Raw genomic sequence first — 21,438 nt, 5'->3', positions numbered from 1 at the left:
GTTCGAACCTACTATCTCCCGAATACTGGATACTGGCCGCACTTAAGCGACTGCAGCTATCGAGCTCGGTAACACTCAAAATCGAACAAGAAGCCTGTGATAGGTGAGAAATTAATTGCAGAAAATTATTGATTGGCTGGATTCAAAACGGGCGAAAAGAAAAAGGAAATATTGCCAACCCAAAAATAAATGAACATCAATCAGAAAAAAAACACCTTAGAAATACAAAAACTTCTTTAAATTATTTCTTACACCTCGGTGCACCAGGGTGCATGATCATAGTCTTTAGTAGTGTCATCTGTGGAAGAATGTCCAAAGTTCTTGATATATAGCAAACAAAACTAGTAGAAATTCAGTCAGTTTAGGTAACTACACAATAACAAAATTACAACATATTTCTGTCGTGACATCTTCTGAGCAAATGTCTAAGTTGGTGTAGTTTCAGTTTAGCAGTTTTACCAATACAGGATATCATTTAGGTGCTTATTTGAATGCGTGGCGTTGAGGTGTACCTCCCGGTACATTAATACAAATTTGTGAATATGGCAAATTGCTGTGTTATAAATTATATATCAGATATCGCCAAGTACGTAGGAGGCTTTTCTTTCCATATATATCCTGCAGGCTGTAGACCCAGTTCTGAGAGAGAAGTAGTGATTTGTTATTTTCAGATAGTATGAGAAACAAGGTTCTCCTAGGTCACGTAGAAAGTTATAGAAAAGATCCATTTCAAAGACGCACAATTTCACAGCATGAAGTGAAAAGATAACGAACAGGGTAATCTTTAATAATCAAGAAATTGCATTGCTTGTGTTATACGACCCTTCTGCTATAAATGATACAAATACGAGCAGATCCGCCATTTAGAAACACAACAGTGTAAAATCTACTCCCGCAAGCCTGGTTTCGATTCCCTGCTCTGTCACGAAATTTGAAAAGTGGTACCAGGGCTGGGAGTTCAACTGAGTAGAGGGGGTTTGATTCCCACCTCAGCCATCCTCGAAGTGGTTTTCTGTGGTCTTCCACTTCTTCTCCAGGCAAAAGCCGTGATGATACCTAACTTAAGGCCACGGCCGCTTCCTTCCCTCTTCCTTATCTATCCCTTCCAACATTCCCATCCCACCGCTAGGCACCTGTTTAGTATAGCAGGTGAGGCCGCGCGGGCAAGATACTGGTCCTCCACACCAGTAGTATCCAGGGGGCAAACAGATTAAGAAAGAAAAGAAAGAAAGACTTGCAAGAGAAGTAACATGACTACACTTGAAGAAATAGAATGATGGAATGAAAATCCGCAGCCTGTTTCCAGTCGTTCGACCGGGTCAGAAATGGAATGAATACAGCCCCCATCTAGCGGCGAGGATAGGAATTGTGCCGGCTGCTGAAGCCTTCGCACTCTGGGGCAATGATTATCGACTGGCAGATGAAATGAAATGATAGTGGGGAGTGTTGCTGGAATGAAAGATGACAGGGAAAACAGGAGTATCCGGAGAGAATCCTGTCCCACCTCCTCTTTGTCCTGCATAAATCTCATATGGAGTGACCGAGATATGATCCATGGATTCCAGCGGTGAGAGGCCGGCGCGCTGCCGCCTGAGCAGCACTGCTCTAGAGTGAAGAGTTTAAAGCCAAAAGCACAGCCATGACTTGAAAGCCCCTTGGAGGCAAAGTAGTACCGAAACCTCAGCATTGAGTGAGCAGTTAGCTCTATGCCCGGCTCCTTTCGCTCCCAGGAATGAACCTGTTACTCAGTTTCACTGTCGCAATAAGTTGATTGCCACAGCAGCGCTATGCAAGCAGCTAGCACCATACTGTGCCACGCTCCGTTAGACAACAGCTCTTGCCCAGACTTACCGCAGCGATACTGCTCCCGTCAGGTTCCGTGGTGTAGTGGTTATCACGTCTGCTTTACACGCAGAAGGTCCCCGGTTCGATCCCGGGCGGAACCATGTAATTTTTAACAGTTAATATTCGCATACGACACATACAGTATCTTAAATCAGATGTATTAAATTACAAATTAGGAGTAGCTCGTAGAGTTAAAATTAAAACTAAGTTCAGCATGTTCGCAGCTTTTTTTTCTTTCGTTCTTAATCTGCTTCCCCTCCAGGGTTGGTTTTGCTCTCCGACTCAGCGAGGGATCCCACCTCTACCGCCTCAAGGGCAGTGTCGTGGAGCTTCAGACTCTGGGTCAGGGGATACAAATGGGGAGGATGACCAGTACCTTTTCCAGGTGGCCTCACCTGCTATGCTGAACAGGGGCCTGGATGGGGGATGGGAAGATTGGAAAGGATAGACAAGGAAGAGGGAAGGAAGCGGCCGTGGCTTTAAGTTAGGTACCATCCCGGCTTTTGCCTGGAGGAAAGGCAGGAAACCACGGAAAACTACTTCCAGGATGGCAGAGCCGGGAATCGAACCCGGGTCTCCGGGGGTGGCAGCTAATCACATTAACCACTACAGCACACAGGCGGTTACTCATAAGATAATCATAATAAATCTAACAATTACTCACCAGTTTTCATCCCAATTGCCACATAAAATTCACGGTCTCCCTATTGCTATATCCAGGGAGTCTAGGATTATACAACACTTTCGTTTTCAAACACCAGGCAAATTAATGTTTCGATTTCATCAACAGACCACAATGTTACGTCCGCCATTATCGAACGACTGCGATTGAAAAACGCACACGCTAGTTTTCACAAACCAGTCGATCTTCATCGCTTCCCATTTTCCTCCAGGCAAATGCTGGGATGGTACCTAACATAAGGCCACGGCCGCTTCTTTCCCTCTTTCTTGTCTATCCCTTCCAATCTTCCCATCCCCCTGCAAGGCCACCTGGGCGAGGTACTGGTCATCCTCCCCAGTTGTATCCCCCGACCCAGAGTCTGAAGTTCCAGGACACTTCCCTTGAGGCGGTAGGGGTGCAATCCCTCGCTGAGTCCGAGGGAAAACCCGACTCTGGAGGGTAAACAGATAAAGAAGAAGAAGAAGATCTGTAATAAATGAAAATAAGATATTCTCTTAATATCAGAGCAAAATGTCTCAAAAAAAACGAAGGAGTAAATGTGGTAAGAAAAAAATTAAAATAAACGCTTCCTGCTCATAAAGATAATTGCATTTGTGTAAAATAAAAAGTAGGGTATCATCTTAAACAATGCACTAGTTATCCACAAAAATAATAATTTGATATCAATTCAAATAATTGGAGGAAAATAATCAGGAGGATGCGGAAACTGAATGGTTTTTCATTATTTTGTAATAGGAAAGTATATTCATTTCTGGCTTCTAAAATTTCTGCTTTGCCCTCTAGTTGTCTTCTTAGGTTGCCCCGACTTTATGCGAGTTTTAAGGCATCTTCTTAGCATCGTTATCTAAAACCTAACTGTGTCTTCAGGTAAGATGGTAAAGTAAAAGCACTGCAAACTTAGAACAGTCGACGACTACTGAAGCATTTTAACGTCTCTATGAAATTCCATTGTTTTAGCATATTGGAAACACTGAATTACATTATATATCCGTATTCATGCGAGCGTGATCATGATCAGTATTCGGATGGATTCAGGCGCTGTGTACTATTCTATATTGTCAAAAATGCATTACAGGTCCAGAAGTTTTCTTTCCCCTTCCTTTCTTTCCACGCACTGGCACGTTGAACAAAAAACATTCCTTCCTAATATGACCCTTTTCCCCACCTGTACAAACCGTTGAATTTTAAGTAACTGCTGAGTTTATTTCCTATAGGGTGTATTATTGTAGTTTATCCCCAACGACCAAATTAAACTGGCATTAAATAATTATGATCATCAGGGCGCAAGGGTATTTGGAAAACTGGTCCTACGGAGTTATTGCCAGCGCTGATAAAACACTTCAACAGGGGTGCGATTACATCATGCACATTTCTTCACAATTAAATTAATTTTTCACAATTAATTTACAATTAATCGTTTTCCTTAATTAGGAATGTTTAACCATAGAAACATTCTTAATCAGTTCCCGACAAAATGGTTGTTCTGAGTGACCTGCGAGTGCATAACGTCACAAGCCACACCACCTGAAAGACGAATACACGTGACGTTCCCTCGCTTACTTCTCTTTCATCCTCAGGGTTGGACAAAATCGCCCAAACGTTACCTGTTTTCCTTTCCACCCGGAATTCTTCTGATCACGAGTGTACATGATATATATGCATATATGTTAGTCGTACTAATCGAATGTTACTATTTATTACTCCTTACGATTATTTAATCCGTATAGGTCCAGAGTTGGTTTTTCTCTCGGACTCAGTGTGGAATCGCACTCTTCAACCTCAAGGGCAGTGTTTTGGAGCGTGATATTTTGGGCCGGGGATACAACTGTGGAGAAGGACGTCCAGTACCTCGCCCAGGCGTCCTCTCACCTGTTATGCTGAAGAGAAGTCTTGTGGGGTTTGGGAAGATTGGAGGGGATATACAAGGAAGAAGGAAGGAAGGAAGGAAGCAGCCGTAGTCTGAAGTTAGGTACCAACCTAGCATTTGCGTGAAGGAGAAGTTGGGGTTGGGCTGCGGGGGGGGGGGGGGGGGCGAAAAAGTGCTTCAAGGAGGACTGTGGTAGGAATCGAACATCCTTTACTCAGTCAACCTCTCGAGGCTGAGTACACCCAATTCCAAGTTTCGTACTTCATTGCAAATTTCGTGGAAGAGCCGAGAATCAAACCTGGTCATCCGGGGGTGACAGCTGATCACGCTAACAACTACACCATTAATTTGTTAGCATTCTCGAGGCGAATTCTTGTTGCTGCAAGCAAAGATTTATGTCATGAGTCATTTTTCTTCTTCTTCTTCTTCTTCTTCTTCTTCTTCTTCTTAATTAGTTTACCGTCCAGGGTTGACTTTTCCCTCGGACTCAGCGAGGGATCCCACCTCTACCGCCTCAAGGGCAGTGTCCTGGAGCGTGAGACAATGGGTCAGGGGATACAGCTGGGGAGGATGACCAGTTCCTCGCCCAGGCGGCCTCACCTGCAATGCTGAACAGGGGCCTTGGTGGGGGATCGGAAGATTGGAAGGTATAGACAAGGAAGAGGGAAGGAAGCGGCCGTGGCCTTAAGTTAGGTACCATCCCGGCATTTGCCTGGAGGAGAAGTGGGAAACCACGGAAAACCACTTCCAGGACGGCTGAGGTGGGAATCGAACCCACCTCTACTCAGTTGACCTCCCGAAGCTGAGTGGACCCCGTTCCAGCCCTCGTACCACTTTTCAAATTTCGTGGCAGAGCCAGGAATCGAACCCGGGCCCTCGGGGGTGGCAGCTAATCACACTAACCACTACATCACAAGAAGTGGACGAGTCATTCTTTTAAGATCCAAATTTGATCTGCAGATAATTTTTCTTCAAAGATGTTGCAAATGAAATCATTGTGTGTGTTGACGATAAAACCGACTTCTTTTTTATATCTCAGTGCTCCGAGCTCGATAGCTGCAGTCGCTTAAGTGCGGCCAGTATCCAGTATTCGGGAGATAGTAGGTTCGAACCCCACTGTCGGCAGCCCTGAAAATGGTTTTCCGTGGTTTCCCATTTTCACACCAGGCAAATGCTGGGGCTGTACCTTAATTAAGGCCACGGACGCTTCCTTCCCACTCCTAGCCCTTTCCTGTCCCATCGTCGCCGTAAGACCTATCTGTGTCGGTACGACGTAAAACAACTAGCAAAATATATATATATATATATATATCAGTGGAAAAGTATCAATGTTCACATACTTTGAGAATCTGGTAATTATTTCTTATTTGTGTTCAGGCTGTTACGTTCACTCTTCCCTACCCAGTTCCCCAGTGTCCAACTATTACTTCATTGTGTAAACATACTAAAGAAAATAAATTATCAAGGGATAATTGCTTAATTTTCCGCCTATATGGTGTAGTGGTTAGTATGATTAGCTAACACAGCTAACACACCCGGAGGCCTGGGTTTGATTCCCAGCTCTCCCAGTAAGTTTGAAAAGTGGTAGGAGGACTGGAACGGGGTCCACTCAGCCTCGGGAGCTCAACTGACTAGAGGAAGGTTCGATTCCCAACTCAGACATATTTGAGGTGGTTTTCCTGGGTTTCTCACTACTCCTCCTGGCAAATGCCGGGATGGTACCTAACTTAAGGCCACAGCCGCTTCCTTCCTCTTCCTTGTTTAACCCTTCCGAACTTCCCTTCCCCCCTCAAGGCCCCGTTCAGCATAGCATGTAAGACTGCCTGGGTAAGGTACTGGTCCTTCTTTCCAATTCCATCCCCCAGACCCACAGTCTTACGCTCCAGGACACTGCCCTTGAGACGGTAGAGAAAGGATCAATCACTGAGTCTGACGGAAAAATTAGCCCTGAAGGGTAAACGGATTAAGAAAGCTTTTTATTTTTTTTCTTTGCTATTTTGCGACGATACGATTAAAAAAGAAGGAAGAAAGTGACCATTAAACTTCTCAAACAATAGATCACCTAGTTACAAAGGAAGTACACGAGGACAAATATATGGGAGTGAATTGAAGAGAAAGGGCCACAATGATCATTTATTTATTTATTTATTTATTTATTTATTTATTTATTTATTTATTTATTTATTTATTTATTTATTTATTTATTTATTTACTAGCTGTAGTACCCGGCGTTGCCCGGATAGTTTTTGAATGTTTACCTTTAATATTTGTATTACCAGTTAGTTGAGTGTGAAGTGAATGCTTATAGAATTCTTTTTGAGATGTTGATTTTACGACATCATGTAGTTTTATAGTTATTTAGATGTATCTGATTTCAAGTTTTAGATTATTTAATTTTCGAGTAGACACTAATCTCGGTCATTTTATACTATTTACTTTTAAGCCCTTCTCAGCTCCTGCCTCGATGGAGGCTGAACGTGGACTTAAACGCTATCCACAGCGTCACAGTTCGTATCAGCGACACATAAACAATGGATTTCGACATTAATATTGGTTATTTTCCTTATTTTGGCAAGTCAGCCCCTCTCATTCTCCAACACCAGCGGGGGCTAAGTGTATCTGACCCCCACAGTAATGTTTTCTATATAGTAAGTCATGTGTATACCAAGTTTGATTGAGAGATATGCTAAAACATACACACATCCTTAAACTCTGTCCCTTTGGACGTTTTCAATTTTTTGCCAGTTCTCATCCGCCTGCCGAGTAGGACTGAGCTTTATCTTAAATGGCATCCAGAGTGTTACAGTTCATTTCAGCGACCCCGAAAACTATGGATTAGACACAAATTTCGGTCATTTTCGGTTAATATTTACATTTCGCCTCTACTTTAGAGGCTAGGAGTCTCTTACCCCTAGCGTATATTTCTCCAGGCAGTAGGTCCAGTATACACACATGCGTCCATTCTCTCGGTCATTTTCGAAATTTTGTTTTTCACTTTTTCTCACCGCTATGCGAAAGGAGGCAGAAATTTGATTTCTAAAAAAATTGGAGCGTTGCTATTCATCTCAGCGACCCCGAAAAGAATGGATTCGACACTATTTTCGATTATTTCTACATCTCATCCCGTCGTAGGTGTGCTAGGGTTGTCATATCTCCACGCACTTTGTCTCCTGATAATAAGTCATAAGTGACCAAGTTTGTTTGAAATTGTTCCCGTAGTCCCGAAACGTATGGATTCAACACTAATATCGGTCATTTTCAGTCTTAATTACATTTCGTACCCTTATCTAAGGCTTCAAGGGGTGTCTTTCCCCCTTAGTATTTTTTTCAGGTAGTAGGTAATATTTGTATTAAGTTCTGCTGACAGTTATACTGGAACGTACAAAAAACATCCCTAACCTCGGTCATTTGGATATTTTCTGTTCTTGACTCCTTCTCACCCGCCTGGCAATTGGGGATCAACTTGGACTTAAACGACAACCGGAGTGTCACTCCTCATTTAAGCGACACCTAAAACCATGGATGTGACATTATTTTCGATTATTTTATATCTAACTCCCTTCCTAACCACTCACCACAAAAGGGGCCTTAATTTGGACTTTAAATGTCCAGAGTGCCACTATTCACCTCAGCGACCCTAAAAACTGTGGATTCGACACTAATCACGATTATTTTTATATATCACTCCCCCTTGCCCCCCACCCTAAATGGGGATGAACTTGATATTAAAAATTTCCCGGGATGTCACTGTTCATCTAAGCGACCCCAAAAAGTATGGATTCGACACTATTTTCGTTTATTTTTAAATATGACCCCCCCTTGCCCCCCGCCCCTAATGGTTCCTGGGGTGTCTTATCCCCACGTGGTTTGTCTCCTGATACTAAAAATCCGGAGTTTCGCTATTCACTTTGGCGACCCCGAAAACTACGTATACGGCACAATTTTCGATTACATGTATATATCACTTCCCCCTCGCCCCCACGCCAGAGGGTCTGAACTTGGACTTAAAAAAAATTGGAGTGTCACTATTCATCTCAGCAACCTAAAAAATTATGTATTCGACACTACTTTGATGATTTTCATATCTCAAGCTCCCCGCCCCCCACCCCTAATGGTTCCTGGGGTGTCTTATTCCCACGTGGTTTGTCTCCCGATATTAAAATTCCGGAGTGTTACTATTCACCTCGGCGACCCCGAAAACTGTATATTTGACACTAAATACTATTATTTTTATATCTCACCCCCTTGCTCCCCGCCCCAAAGGGGGATGAACTTGGACTTAAAAAAATCCCGGGGTGTCACTATTCATCTAACCGACCCCAAAAGTATGCATTCGACACTACTTTCGATGATTATTATATCTCACCCCATCGCCCCCCGCCCCTATGGGTTCCTGGGGTGCCCTAACCCAAGTGGTTTGTCTCCTGATAGTAAAAATCCGGAGTGTCAGTATTCATCTCAGCGACCCCGAAGAGTACTCGGCATTCTTTTCGATTATTTTTATACATCACTCCCCCCTTGTACCCCACCCTAAAGGGGGTTGAACTTGGAATTTAAAAATTCCCGGGATGTCACTATTCACCTAAGCGACCACGAAAAGTATGGACTCGACACTATTTTCGATTATGTGTATATATCACTCTCCCCTCGCCCCCTCCCCAAAGAGGGCTGAACTTGGACTTTTAAAAAATTCGGAGTGTAACTATTCATCTCAGCGACCCCGAAAAGTATGGATTCGACACTATTTTCGTTTACTTTTATATATGACCCCCCTCGCCCCTCACCCCTAAGGGTTCCTGGGGTGTCTTACCCCCACGTGGTTTGTCTCCTGATACCAAAAATTCGGAGTGTCGCTATTCACTTTGGCGACCCCGAAAACTATGTATTTGACACTATTTTCGATTATTTGTATATGTCACTCCCCCCTCACCCCCACCCTAAAAGGAGGCTGATCTTGGACTTTTAATAAAATCGGAGTGTCACTATTCATCTCAGTGACCCCGAAAAGTGTGGATTCGACACTATTTTCGTTTATTTTTATTTTTGATCCCCCTCACCCCCCGCCCCTAAGGGTTCCTGGCGTGTCTTACCCCCACGTGGTTTGTCACCTGATACTGAATCTGGATTGTCGCTATTCACTTTGGCGAACCCGAAAACTATGTATTCGACATTATTTTCGATTATTTGTATATATCACTGCCCCCTCGCCACCATCCTAAAAGGGGGGCTGAACTTGGACTTTTAAAAAAATCGGAGTGTCACTATTCATCTCAGCGACCCCGAAAAGTGTGGATTCGACACTATTTTCGTTTATTTTTATTTATGACCCCCTCGCCCCCCCCTGCCCCTAAGGGTTCCTGGCGTGTCTTACCCCCACGTGGTTTGTCTCCTGATACTGAAAATCCGGATTGTCGCTATTAACTTTGGCGAACCCGAAAACTATGTATTCGACATTATTTTCGATTATTTGTATATATCACTCCCCCCTCGCCCCCACCTCAAAGGGGGCAAGGGGGCTGAACTTGGACTTCAAAAAAATTGGAGTGTCACTATTCATCTCAGTGACCCCAAAAAACATGGATTCGACACTATTTTCATTTACTTTTATATATGACCACCCTCGCCCCCCGCCGCTAAGGGTTCCTGGGGTGTCTTACCCCCAAGTGATTTGTCTCCTGATACCAAAAATCCGGAGTGTCGCTATTCACTTTGGCGACCCCGAAAACTATGTATTTGACACTATTTTCGATTATTTGTATATATCACTCCCCCCTCGCCCCCACCCTAAAAGGGGGCTGAACATGGACTTTTAAAAAAATCGGAGTGTCACTATTCATCTCAGCGACCCCGAAAAGTGTGGATTCGACACTATTTTCGTTTATTTTTATTTATGACCCCCCTCGCCCCGCGCCCCTAAGGGTTCCTGGGGTGTCTTACCCCCAAGTGATTTGTCTCCTGATACCAAAAATCCGGAGTGTCGCTATTCACTTTGGCGAACCCGAAAACGATGTATTCGACATTATTCTCGATTATTTATATATATCACTCCCCCCTCGCCCCCATCCTAAAAGGGGGGCTGAACTTGGACTTTTAAAAAATCGGAGTGTCACTATTCATCTCAGCGACCCCGAAAAGTGTGGATTCGACACTATTTTCGTTTATTTTTATTTATGACCCCCCTCGCCCCCCGCCCCTAAGGGTTCCTGGCGTGCCTTACCCCCACGTGGTTTGTCTCCTGATACTGAAAATCCGCATTGTCGCTATTCACTTTGGCGAACCCGAAAACTATGTATTCGACATTATTTTCGATTATTTGTATATATCACTCCCCCCTCGCCCCACCTCAAAGGAAGCAAGGGGGCTGAACTTGGACTTTAAACAAATTGGAGTGTCACTATTCATCTCAGTGACCCCGAAAAGTATGGATTCGACACTATTTTCATTTACTTTTATATATGACCACCCTCGCCCCCCGACGCTAAGGGTTCCTGGGGTGTCTTACCCCCAAGTGATTTTATCTCCTGATACCAAAAATCCGGAGTGTCGCTATTCACTTTGGCGACCCCGAAAACTATGTATTTGACACTATTTTCGATTATTTGTATATATCACTCCCCCCTCGCCCCCACCCTAAAAGGGGGCTGAACTTGGACTTTTAAAAAAATCGGAGTGTCACTATTCATCTCAGCGACCCCGAAAAGTGTGCATTCGACACTATTTTCGTTTATTTTTATTTATGACCCCGCTCGCCCCCCGCCCGTAAGCGTTCCTGGCGTGTCTTACCCCCACGTGGTTTGTCTCCTGATACTAAAAATCCGGAGTGTCGCTATTCACGTGGTTTGTCTCCTGATACTGAAAATCCGGATTGTCGCTATTTACTTTGGCGATCCCGAAAACTATGTATTCGACATTATTTTCGATTATTTGTATATATCACTACCCCCCTCGCCCCCACCTCATAGGTGGCAAGGGGGCTGAACTTGGACTTTAAAAAATTGGAGTGTCACTATTCATCTCAGTGACCCCGAAAAGTATGGATTCGACACTATTTTCATTTACTTTTATATATGACCCCCCTCGCCCCCCGCCGGTAAGGGTTCCTGGGGTGTCTTACCCCCACGTGATTTGTCTCCTGATACCAAAAATCCGGAGTGTCGCTATTCACTTTGGCGACCCCGAAAACTATGTATTTGACACTATTTTCGATTATTTGTATATATCACTCCCCACTCGCCCCCACCCCAAAGGGGGCTGAACTTGGACTTTTAAAAATATCGGAGTGTCACTATTCATCTCAGCGACCCCAAAAAGTGTGGATTCGACACTATTTTCGTTTATTTTTATTTATGACCCCCCTCGCCCCCCGCCCCTAAGGGTTCCTGGCGTGTCTTACCCCCACGTGGTTTGTCTCCTGATACTAAAAATCCGGAGTGTCGCTATTCACTTTGGCGACCCCGAAAACTATGTATTCGACATTATTTTCGATTATTTGTATATATCACTCCTTCCTCGCCCCCACCCCAAAGGGGGGCTGAACTTGGACTATAAAAAATTAGAGTGTCACTATTCACCTCAGCGACCCCGTAAAGTATGGGTTCGACACTGTTTTCATTTATTTTTATATATGACCCCCCTCGCCCCCCGCCCCCAGGGGTGTTTGGGATGTCTTACCCCCACGCGATTTGTCTCCTGATACCAAGTCATAAGTGTATCAAATTTGGTTGAAATCGCTCCAATGGTTTGGGAGGAGATGTGGTACAAACCCACCCACCCACCCACATACATACAATGACTTTTATATATATATAGATAGATTTATTTATTTATTTATTTATTTATTTATTTATTTATTTATTTATTTATTTATTTATTTATTTATTTATTTATTTATTTATTTATTTATTGCATCGTTAGTTAATTTATTAGAATTCTCAAAGTTAATTCTTGGAGCTAGAAACACAGAATTAAGTTATGAGTTTTCTTTTAAGATCGAAACTAGATCTGCAAATCACTTCGTTCTAAGATGTTGCAAATGAACTCATTGTCTACTGATGATATGTCCGACTTCTTTCTATCTCAGTGGAGGTATAAGAGGAGACAGGTGCAGTGCAGACGGCAGGACAAGAAGGAGAGGCGAGAAATAGGAGAAGAGTAAATGGGTAAAACTATCGCTAATTTTAGTTTATACCAATCCGAAACAACTACCACCCAGGCATCTCTCGAAAGTATGACGTCATAGATGTGCCGGCGCATTCTGGCCTTATTCCACTTCTTTAACTAAACATACCAAACAAGCTAACACTATTTAGGTATAATGGCATTAATTCCCTATCGCATGCAGGACTCCTTGCGTTAAGACACAGAAGTTCAAACCACATATTGAACCCTGGTTTGGGAGTTTCCGTAGTGTCGTGTTTATCACGTGCGACTCACACATGCAAGGTCCGTGGTCCGATCCCGGGCGGAAACATTATATATCTTTTAATTACTTTCTAATCGAGATTGAAGAAAAGAATATCGCCATCAATTTGCTATCACAATGAGAGGGAGGTGTATGATTAACAAAAGGTATGGGCCGATGATCTTCTATGTTAGGTCCCTTTAAACAACAAGCATCATCATCATCAACAAAACAAAAGATATCCATGGATTCTTCTTTCCAGTGGTATATAAATTTGCTCAAATACGCAAGATCCTGTCGATAGATTTACCAATAAAAAGTGGGATAGCTACGCGGTTCTGCCCTTGTAGCTGTAAGCTTGCATTTCTGAGAGAGTGAGTTTCCCGTTGTCAGAGCAGCAAATGCTGCCCAGGGTGAGTGCACCCCGTTTCAGCACTCTTACCACTTTTTCAAATTTTGTGGCTGAGCCGGGAATCGAAACCGGGCCTCCGGTGGTGGCAGCTAATCATGCTAATCACTACACCACAGATGATATAGCTAACTTCTCCTTTCTACCTCTGTGGAACAGTATCAAAGTTCTCTTACTTTCTTTGAGAATCTGGTAATTATTTTTCGTTTGTATTCAGGTTGTAATGTTCATCCTTCTCAACATCATCATCATCACTACCGATCTCAAGCCTACCCACTTTTCCAGTCTCAAACTATTATTTCCATATAAAAACATACTTAGGAAACTAAAATATTGCAGGAATAATTGCAGTAATTCCTTATCGCATGCCAGACTTCTTGTGTAAGGGTGGTTGAAATACTAACTAGCTGAGGAGAACAAGGGTCAGTTTCCGTAGTGTAGTGGTTATCACGTGCGCTTAACACGCGCAAGGTCCCCGGTTCGATCCCTGGCAAAAACATGTTACATTCTTGAATTACACACTACTTCACATTAACGAAAAGAATCACGCAATCAATGTACTATCGGAATGGAGCGAGTGGTACATGATTAAAACAGTTCTCTATAAATCCAAATTTCCAGAGGAGTGTATATGTGCTCAAAAAATGTAAGAAGGTTTCGGTAGATTTAGCAGCACAGAGCGAATCCGCTACGCGTGCTTGCGTCACGTACCTGTAAGTGTGTATTCGGCACAGAGTGAGTTCGAATCGCAATATCGGAAGGCCTGAATGTGTTCACCATTTTTCACACCAGCAAATGATGCCTCTTCACAGTCGCGCTCACTTCCCTCCACCGAGCTCGATAGCTGCATTCGCTTAATTGCGGCCAGTATCCAGTATTCGGGAGATAGTGGGTTCGAACCCCACTGTCGGCAGCCCTGAAGGTTGTTTTCCGTGGTTTCCCATTTTCACACCAGGCAAATGATGGGGCTGTACCTTAATAAGACAACGGATGATTCCTCCCCACTCCTAGCCCTTTCCTGTCCATCGTCGCCGTAAGACCTATCTGTGTCGGTGCGACACAGTCCAAGCTCTTTCGTATTCCATCGTCGTCGTAAACCATGTATGTAAGCGTCTGTGCGACTTAAAAACAACTAGTAAAAAGAGCAAAGCAACCATAAGCGAAAAATAACAGCCACAAGGCAAGTTTCCAGCACCACGGCTTCTCCGAAAGCTGTCAGAAAACGCAGCAATAAGAAAAAAGGAAAAGGACCGCCTCTGTGGTGTAGTGGTTAGTGTGATTTGCTGCCACCCCATTTCCGGCTCCAACACAAAATTTGAAGAGCGGTAAGAGGGCTGGAATCGGGTGGACTCAGCCTCGGGAAATCAACTGAGTAGAGGTGGGTTCGATTCCCACCTCAGCCATCCTGGAAGTGGTTTCCGTGGTTTCCCACTTCTCCTCCAGGCAAATGCCGAGATGGTACCTAACTTAAGGCCACGGCCGCTTCCTTCCCTCTTCCTTGTCTATCCCGTCCAATATTCCCATCCCCTAAGAAGGCCCCTGTTCAGCATAGCAGGTGAGGCCACCTGGGCGAGGTACTGGTCCTCCTCCCCAGTTGTATCTCCCGACCCAATGTCTGACGCTCCAGTACACAGCCCTTGAGGCGGTAGACGTAGGATCCCTCGCTGAGTTCGAGGGAAAAACCAACCCTGGAGGGTAAGCAGATTAAGAAAGAAAGAAAGAAAGAAAGATAAACTGTGTAGTTATAAAAAAAAATTCTGCTACCGGTCAAGTAAGATGAGTAAGATGGAAATTGATAGAAAAAAATTGGGCTATCTTCTGACTGTACTTATCTGCTTTTAAACCTAATATGAAAGTACGAAACGAAACAAATATTTTCTTATATGAAATGCTAATAAACATAATATGTTTTTCAATTAAAGAAAGACCGAGCTCGATAGCTGCATTCGCTTAAGTGCGGCCAGTATCCAGTAATCGGGAGATAGTGGGTTCGAGCCCCAATGTCGGCAGCACTGAAGATGGTTTTGCGTGGTTTCCCATTGTCACACCACGCAAATGCCGGGGCTGTACCTTAATTAAGGCCTCGGCCGCTTCCTTCCACTTCCTAGGCCTTTCCTATCCCATCGTCGCAATGAGACGTATCTGTGTCGGTGGGACGTAAAGCAAATACCAAAAAAAAAAAAAAAACATAAATAAAGAAAGGCCGGATGCGTTTTATTGCCGGGGGCGTCCGACGACATGTTCGATTCGCCAGGTTCAGGTAGGCGCCCTGCGCGTCGTGATGAGGATGAAATAACGATGCAGACGACACATAAACCCAGCCACCGTGCCAGGAAATTAACCAATGATGGACAAAATACCCTGCCGGGTGTCGAACTAGGGACACCTGCATCCAATAGAACTGAGATATTGATAACGATCGCCGAACAGTCTGCGGCGAACTAGGCCTACGGTAACGACAAGTGTGGCGATAATTCCGTCACACATTTCGCCGATATACTCTCATTCTCGGATGATTACCTCACATAAGAGATGTTTCTTCTTCTTCGTAATCTGTTTACCCTCCGTGATCGGCTTCTCCCTCGGACTCAGCGAGGTATTCCACCTCTAGCGCCTAAAGGGCAGTGTCCTGGAGTTTCAGACTCTTTGTCGGGGCATGGAACTGGGAAGGATGACCAGTAGTACTTCGCGCAGGCGGCCTCACCTGCTATGCTGAACAGTGGCCTTGCGGGGAGGATGGGAGGATTGGAAGGGATAGCCAAGAAAAAGGAAATTAAGCGGCCGTGGCTTTAAGTTACGTACCAACCCGGCATTTGCCTGGAGGAGAAGTGGGAAAGCACGAAAAACCATTTCCAGGATGACTGAGGTGGGAATCGAACTCACTTCTACTCAGTTAACCTACCGAGACTGAGTGGACAACGTTCAAGCCCTCGTACCCCTTTTCAAATTTCGTGGCAGAGCCGGGAAACGAACCCGGGCCTCAGCGTGTGCCAGCCAATCACACTAACCACTACACCACACAGGCGGACTAACAGATATTTATGCCCAAAAAACGAGAGATGGCGTATTGGAAGAAATGTTCGGATGAAACAAAGGAGACTGGCAGAAATATGTTGGGGCATTGCTGGGTTCAACAGGATCCATGTGGCCTCCTTATAGGTGACGATATGTTAAGGCAGGTTCGGTCTGGACGGGAGAGAACAATACACCTGCTCTCATTTCACTCTCCACCAGCATTCAGCACAAATTCTACCTGTTTGTGTAACATGGCAAAACGAAGCAGGTATGTAATCCTTAGTAAGAGCGGAGTACGTGCGTCGGTTCCGTGGTGTAGTGGTTATCACGTCTGCTTTACACGCAGAAGGTCCCCGGTTCGATCCCGGGCGGAACCAGGGAAATTTTGAAAGATAATATAAGCATGCAGCACATGCAGCGTCGTCATAACAGATTACATAATTACGTGTAGTTCGTACCTTTACATTTAGAACGACATTTTGTTCATAGACCTTCATCGTTCAAGAATAGTAATAATGGATATTTATTTCTGTCTTCTCCCATTCTTCCATTATACACTATTTAACTTACGTGCTGTGTACACAATTTCACTGCACTTTCACGTTGCTACAGAGCAGATATTAACAACCCTAATGGCTACTAGAATTTCACTTCTACCCTGTTCAGGTGGAGTTTCCTTCTGCCCCTTCTTCCTTATCACTGTGGTTCTTTTTCTTCACATCACTATCAATGTCGTCGTCCTTTTGTACTTCCGTTCTAAGTAAGTGATCGTCTGTAGATCGAGACGTTTCCTAGTCACATTGATTCAGAATCGCTCAGTCTACTTTTCGCAGCTGTTCATCGTCGCTGTCTTCTGCAACGTTTTCAGCGCCAGTGCCATTCCTTTCTTTAGCTGAATGCCCGACTGGCGTAAATCATAACCCAGTGACGTTGTACATGATGTGTATGCACGTATGTTTGTGGTATTAATCAAATGTTTCTATTTATTATTACCTATGATCAGTTAATTCTTTTACCGTCAAGGGTAGGTTTTCCCCCCGGACTTATCCCCGGTTCCTACCTCTCTCCCCACCTCGAAGAAAGTGACGTGAAGAGTGAGATTTTCCGTCCGGATACAACTGGGCAGGAGATCCAGTACCTCTCATATGCTGCCTCCCCTGCTTTAATGAAGAGGGGCCCTGTGCGGGTTAGAAGGTCGATAGGGAATCGCAAATAAGAAGTAAGGAATCGAGCCTTTCGTTGAGTTGTGTGCCTTTCCGGCATTAGCCTGCACAAACATGGCCAAACATGGAAAACTTCTTTTCAAATATAAAAGCAGAGCCCGAAATAGATACTGTGTGGATATTATCTTACTAACCACTATACCATTTATTTATTCGTCATACACGAGACTAATTCTTAAAGCTCGTCGCCATAAGACCTATCTGTGTCGGTGCGACGTAAAGCTCCTAGCAAAAAAAAAAAATTCTAAAAGCTGCAAACGCAAAAGTGTTTTATGAATCATTCCCTTAAGATCCAAACTAGAATTGCACATTATTTTCAATCAAGGATGTGGCAAATGAAATCTTTCTTTGTGCTGGTGATATAACCTACTACTTCGTTCTAACTTTCAGGAAAACTATCAATGTTCTCCTACATTCTATGAATTTTTGGTAGGCCTAATAATTTTTGGTATATATTCAAGTAGTAATTTTCTCCCTTTCCTACATCAACATCATTACTGATCTCAAGCCTACCCAGTTTTCCAGTATCAAATCATTATTTCCTCTCCGTGATGTAGTGGTTAGTGTGATTAGCTGTCATCCCCGGAGGCCCCGGTTCGATTCCCGGCTCTGCCACGAAATTTGAAAAGTGGTAAGAGGGCTGAAACCGGGTCCACTCAGCCTCGGGAGGTCAACTGAGTCGAGGGGTGTTCGATTCCCTCCTCAGCCATCCTCAAAGTTCCTTCCGTGGATTCCCACTTCTGTTCCAGGCAAATGCCGGGATTGTAGCTAACTTAAGGCCACGGCCGCTTCCTTCCCCCTTCCTTGTCTAATCCTTCCAGTCATCGCATCCCCTCACAAGGCCCCTGTTCAGCATAGCAGGTGAGGCCGCCTGGGCGAGGAACTGGACATTGTTCGCAGTTGTATCCTCCGACCCAAAGTCTCAAGCTCCAGGACACTGCCCTCGAGGCGGTAGAGGTAGGATCCCTCGCTGAGTGCGAGGGAAACCAACCTTGGTGGGTAAGCAGATTAAGAAAGAAAGAAAGAAAGAAAGACAGAAAGAAAAATTTAATTTGTCTTCAGATTGTACTTATTTTCTTTTTAACCCTAATATTAAGTGCAAAATAAAAGAAACATTTTCTTGTGTAAATTGCTAATAATCATATTACGGCTTTAAATGAAATAAAAAACGGATGGTTTAGTGACGGGGGCGTCCGACGACATGTTGGACTCCCCAGGTGCAGGGAGGCTCACTGCGCTTCGTGATGAGGATGAAACTATGATGAAGACAACACATACACCCAGCCAGAGTGCCAGGAAATTAACCAGTGATGGTTAAAATTCCTGGGCCTGTAAGTTGTCGAACTGGGGACCCCTGTAACCAAAGGTGTCATTCATCAAAATAGAACCGAGATATTGATAACGACGAACTAGGCCTACGATAACGACTAAAGTTGCCATAATTCCGTCACACATTTCGCGGAATTACGCTCGTTTTCGGATGTTCCCCTCACATAAGAGATATTTTTTTCTTCCTTATCTGTTTACCCTCAAGGGTTGGTTTATCACTCGGACTTCACGAGGGATGGAACTGTAGAAGTTGCTCCGTGGAGATTCCCCGCCGGGTGTAGAAGTGGTTTGACAGCTGTCTTAAGCAACTGCTACCTCCCCTGCACCGCAGGGTCTTATTTCCAAGTCCAACGAATATCTGTGAATATCTGTAGTACAAAAATTTTGAAATTAATATATTAAAGTGTTATTCACTCTATCAATGTCGGTTTCTTGCACATTTAGAAAATCTGCATTGAATTTCTATCAGTGGGTGAAATGTGTATAACTATTTACAAATCAAGTGTGGAAACAAGGAATCAGTTTTTCAGTCTTATGAAGAATATCCGCAGCCTGTTTGTAGATAACTGACAAGGTCAGGAATAGAATGGATGAAGAATTAAATACCGCTAATGGAAGAAAATGCTGCCGTATGCGAGGTCTGACATGCTTTCCCGGACAAAGATTAATGGATGGCAAATGAAATGATAGCGAATTCGTTGAATAAAGAATGACCAATGAAAACAGAAAAGAACTGTCTCACCCTACGTTTTCCGACATGCACCCCTTATGAAGTGATGGGGGTCAAGAATGAACCATAGCTACTGCCAAGCAAAGGAAATTGTGTGTCCTGGCGAGGCCTGTCGCATTCCTCTGGGTATAAAAGAGTAATAAATGACGAATTAAATTGTTTCAAACAGCGGTACTGATATAAAGATGAGGAAATCAGAAATAATATTTTGAACGCCAGCTTTGTTCAGCATAAAAGGTACCTAAAGTGAACGGAGATTGAACCCCCGGAGCAGTAATGGGAAGCCTACGTTCCATCAGCGTCATGTAGAAGCTTTTTTAATCTTAACAATAACTGAAATTTACAAAAGTATTGTAAACATGCGGAACATCGCCATAAACTATTCAGAATATTAAATTTAATATGTATTACATTGAAATTTGAAGTTTTCCGTCGCAAATGTTCATTCGATCAGCGTTGTTTCCTTATGTCTTATTGAGACGATCTCCGTTGAACTTAAAACAGCCGCTTAAGTATTACTTGAATGATTTGACATTATTTAACAAACCAAGTCTAGTAATACAGAAAGCGGCCATTCGACACGGTCATCCTCATGAAAACTAATGTCTATACACATGATTTAAATTTTAGGTATAACCTTGTCAGTGTCTTAAACCTAGTATTTACATTGTATATTTATAAAGTGAGAACCGTTGAATGAACGGTTCAGAACTAAATATCTAATCCATTTGGAGGATGTAGGACATATTTGTGATGAATTTATTTACATTACCGCTTTCCAAATAGACCTCCGTTGCTCTCAAGATCCTTTGGTCTAATTGCACGTAACATATTTTCCTTCTTTTGACCTCAAGATGATGTTCATTCCTGGCAATATTCAAATTCGAGCTTTCTGCTTCGGATTTGAGACACAAAATGAGATCTTTAACTCGTGGGTGCGGTCTTCCTAGAATACTGTTAATTTTGTGGTGCCACCCTTCAGAAGCATTTGTTGTTGTGTGGCGCCTTCCGTGGCAGTTCCAGATTGCTTGTGGTACATTACGATTTTCAAGCCATCCTTCCACAAAGTAGTCCAAAATCTGGACAAGTTTAGGATTCTGTGGCGCTTCTTCGTGGATATAGAGCCAGCCCTCTTCCACATCTTCAGGCTTCAAGAAGGCAAGACCCCGCACTTCCGAATTGTCAGTCTTACTTCTTGACTTTCTTTGTAGAGGGTTGTCAGTCCGATTTCCTCTACCTGATAAAGGGCAGTGCCCTGGAGTTTCAGAAACTGGGTCGGGGGTACAATTGGGGAGGATGACCAGTACACCGCGCAGGCGATCTTACATGCTATGCTGAACAGAAGCCTTGCGGGGGGATGGGAAGATTGGAACGGATAGACACGGAAGAGGGAATTAATCGGACGTGGTCTTAAGTTAGGTACCATTCCGGCATTTGCCTGGAGGGGAGGTGGGAAAGCACGGAAAGCTCTTTCCAGATGGCTGAGGTGAATCGAATCCAGCTCTACTCAGTTGACCTCCCGAGGCTGAGCGAACCCCGTTCCAGCCAACGTACCACTTTTTAAATTTCGTGCCAGAACCGGGAATCGAACCCGGGCTTCCGGGGATGGCAGCTAATCACACAAACCACTTCACCACGGAGTCGGAGTAAGAGAGATTTATGCACTAAAAATGAGAGATGGCGTATTGGAAGAAATGTTTTGATGAAACAAAGGAGGCTGGCAGAAATATGTTGGGACAATGCTGGGTTCAACAGGATCCACGTGGTCCCCTTATAGGTGACGATATGTTAAGGCAGGTTCAGTCTGGAAAGGTGAGAACAATACACCTGCTCTCATTTCACTCTCCACCAGCATTCAGCACAAATTCTACCTGTTTGTGTAACACGACAAAACGAAGCAGGTATGTAATCCTTAGTAAGAGCGGGAAACGCGTGTG

General features: G+C 43.9%; 3 non-coding genes across 3 annotated transcripts; all 3 read left to right on the top strand.

Annotated features, from left to right (window-relative positions):
• The first annotated feature begins 1,873 nt into the window (after positions 1-1,873).
• On the top strand, positions 1,874-1,946 carry TRNAV-UAC (transfer RNA valine (anticodon UAC)). Its single transcript has one exon. It is a non-coding gene; the product is annotated as a tRNA-Val (tRNA).
• Positions 1,947-13,630: 11,684 nt separating this feature from the next.
• Positions 13,631-13,703, top strand: TRNAV-AAC (transfer RNA valine (anticodon AAC)). Its single transcript has one exon. It is a non-coding gene; the product is annotated as a tRNA-Val (tRNA).
• A 2,820-nt stretch (positions 13,704-16,523) lies between these two features.
• Positions 16,524-16,596, top strand: TRNAV-UAC (transfer RNA valine (anticodon UAC)). The gene has a single exon. It is a non-coding gene; the product is annotated as a tRNA-Val (tRNA).
• Positions 16,597-21,438: the final 4,842 nt, after the last annotated feature.

The sequence above is a fragment of the Anabrus simplex genome, chromosome 7, assembly GCF_040414725.1.
Source record: "Anabrus simplex isolate iqAnaSimp1 chromosome 7, ASM4041472v1, whole genome shotgun sequence".
Lineage (NCBI taxonomy): Eukaryota > Metazoa > Arthropoda > Insecta > Orthoptera > Tettigoniidae > Anabrus > Anabrus simplex.
Note: the sequence above shows the minus strand (reverse complement) of the source record. Positions and strands in the feature narration are given on the sequence as shown.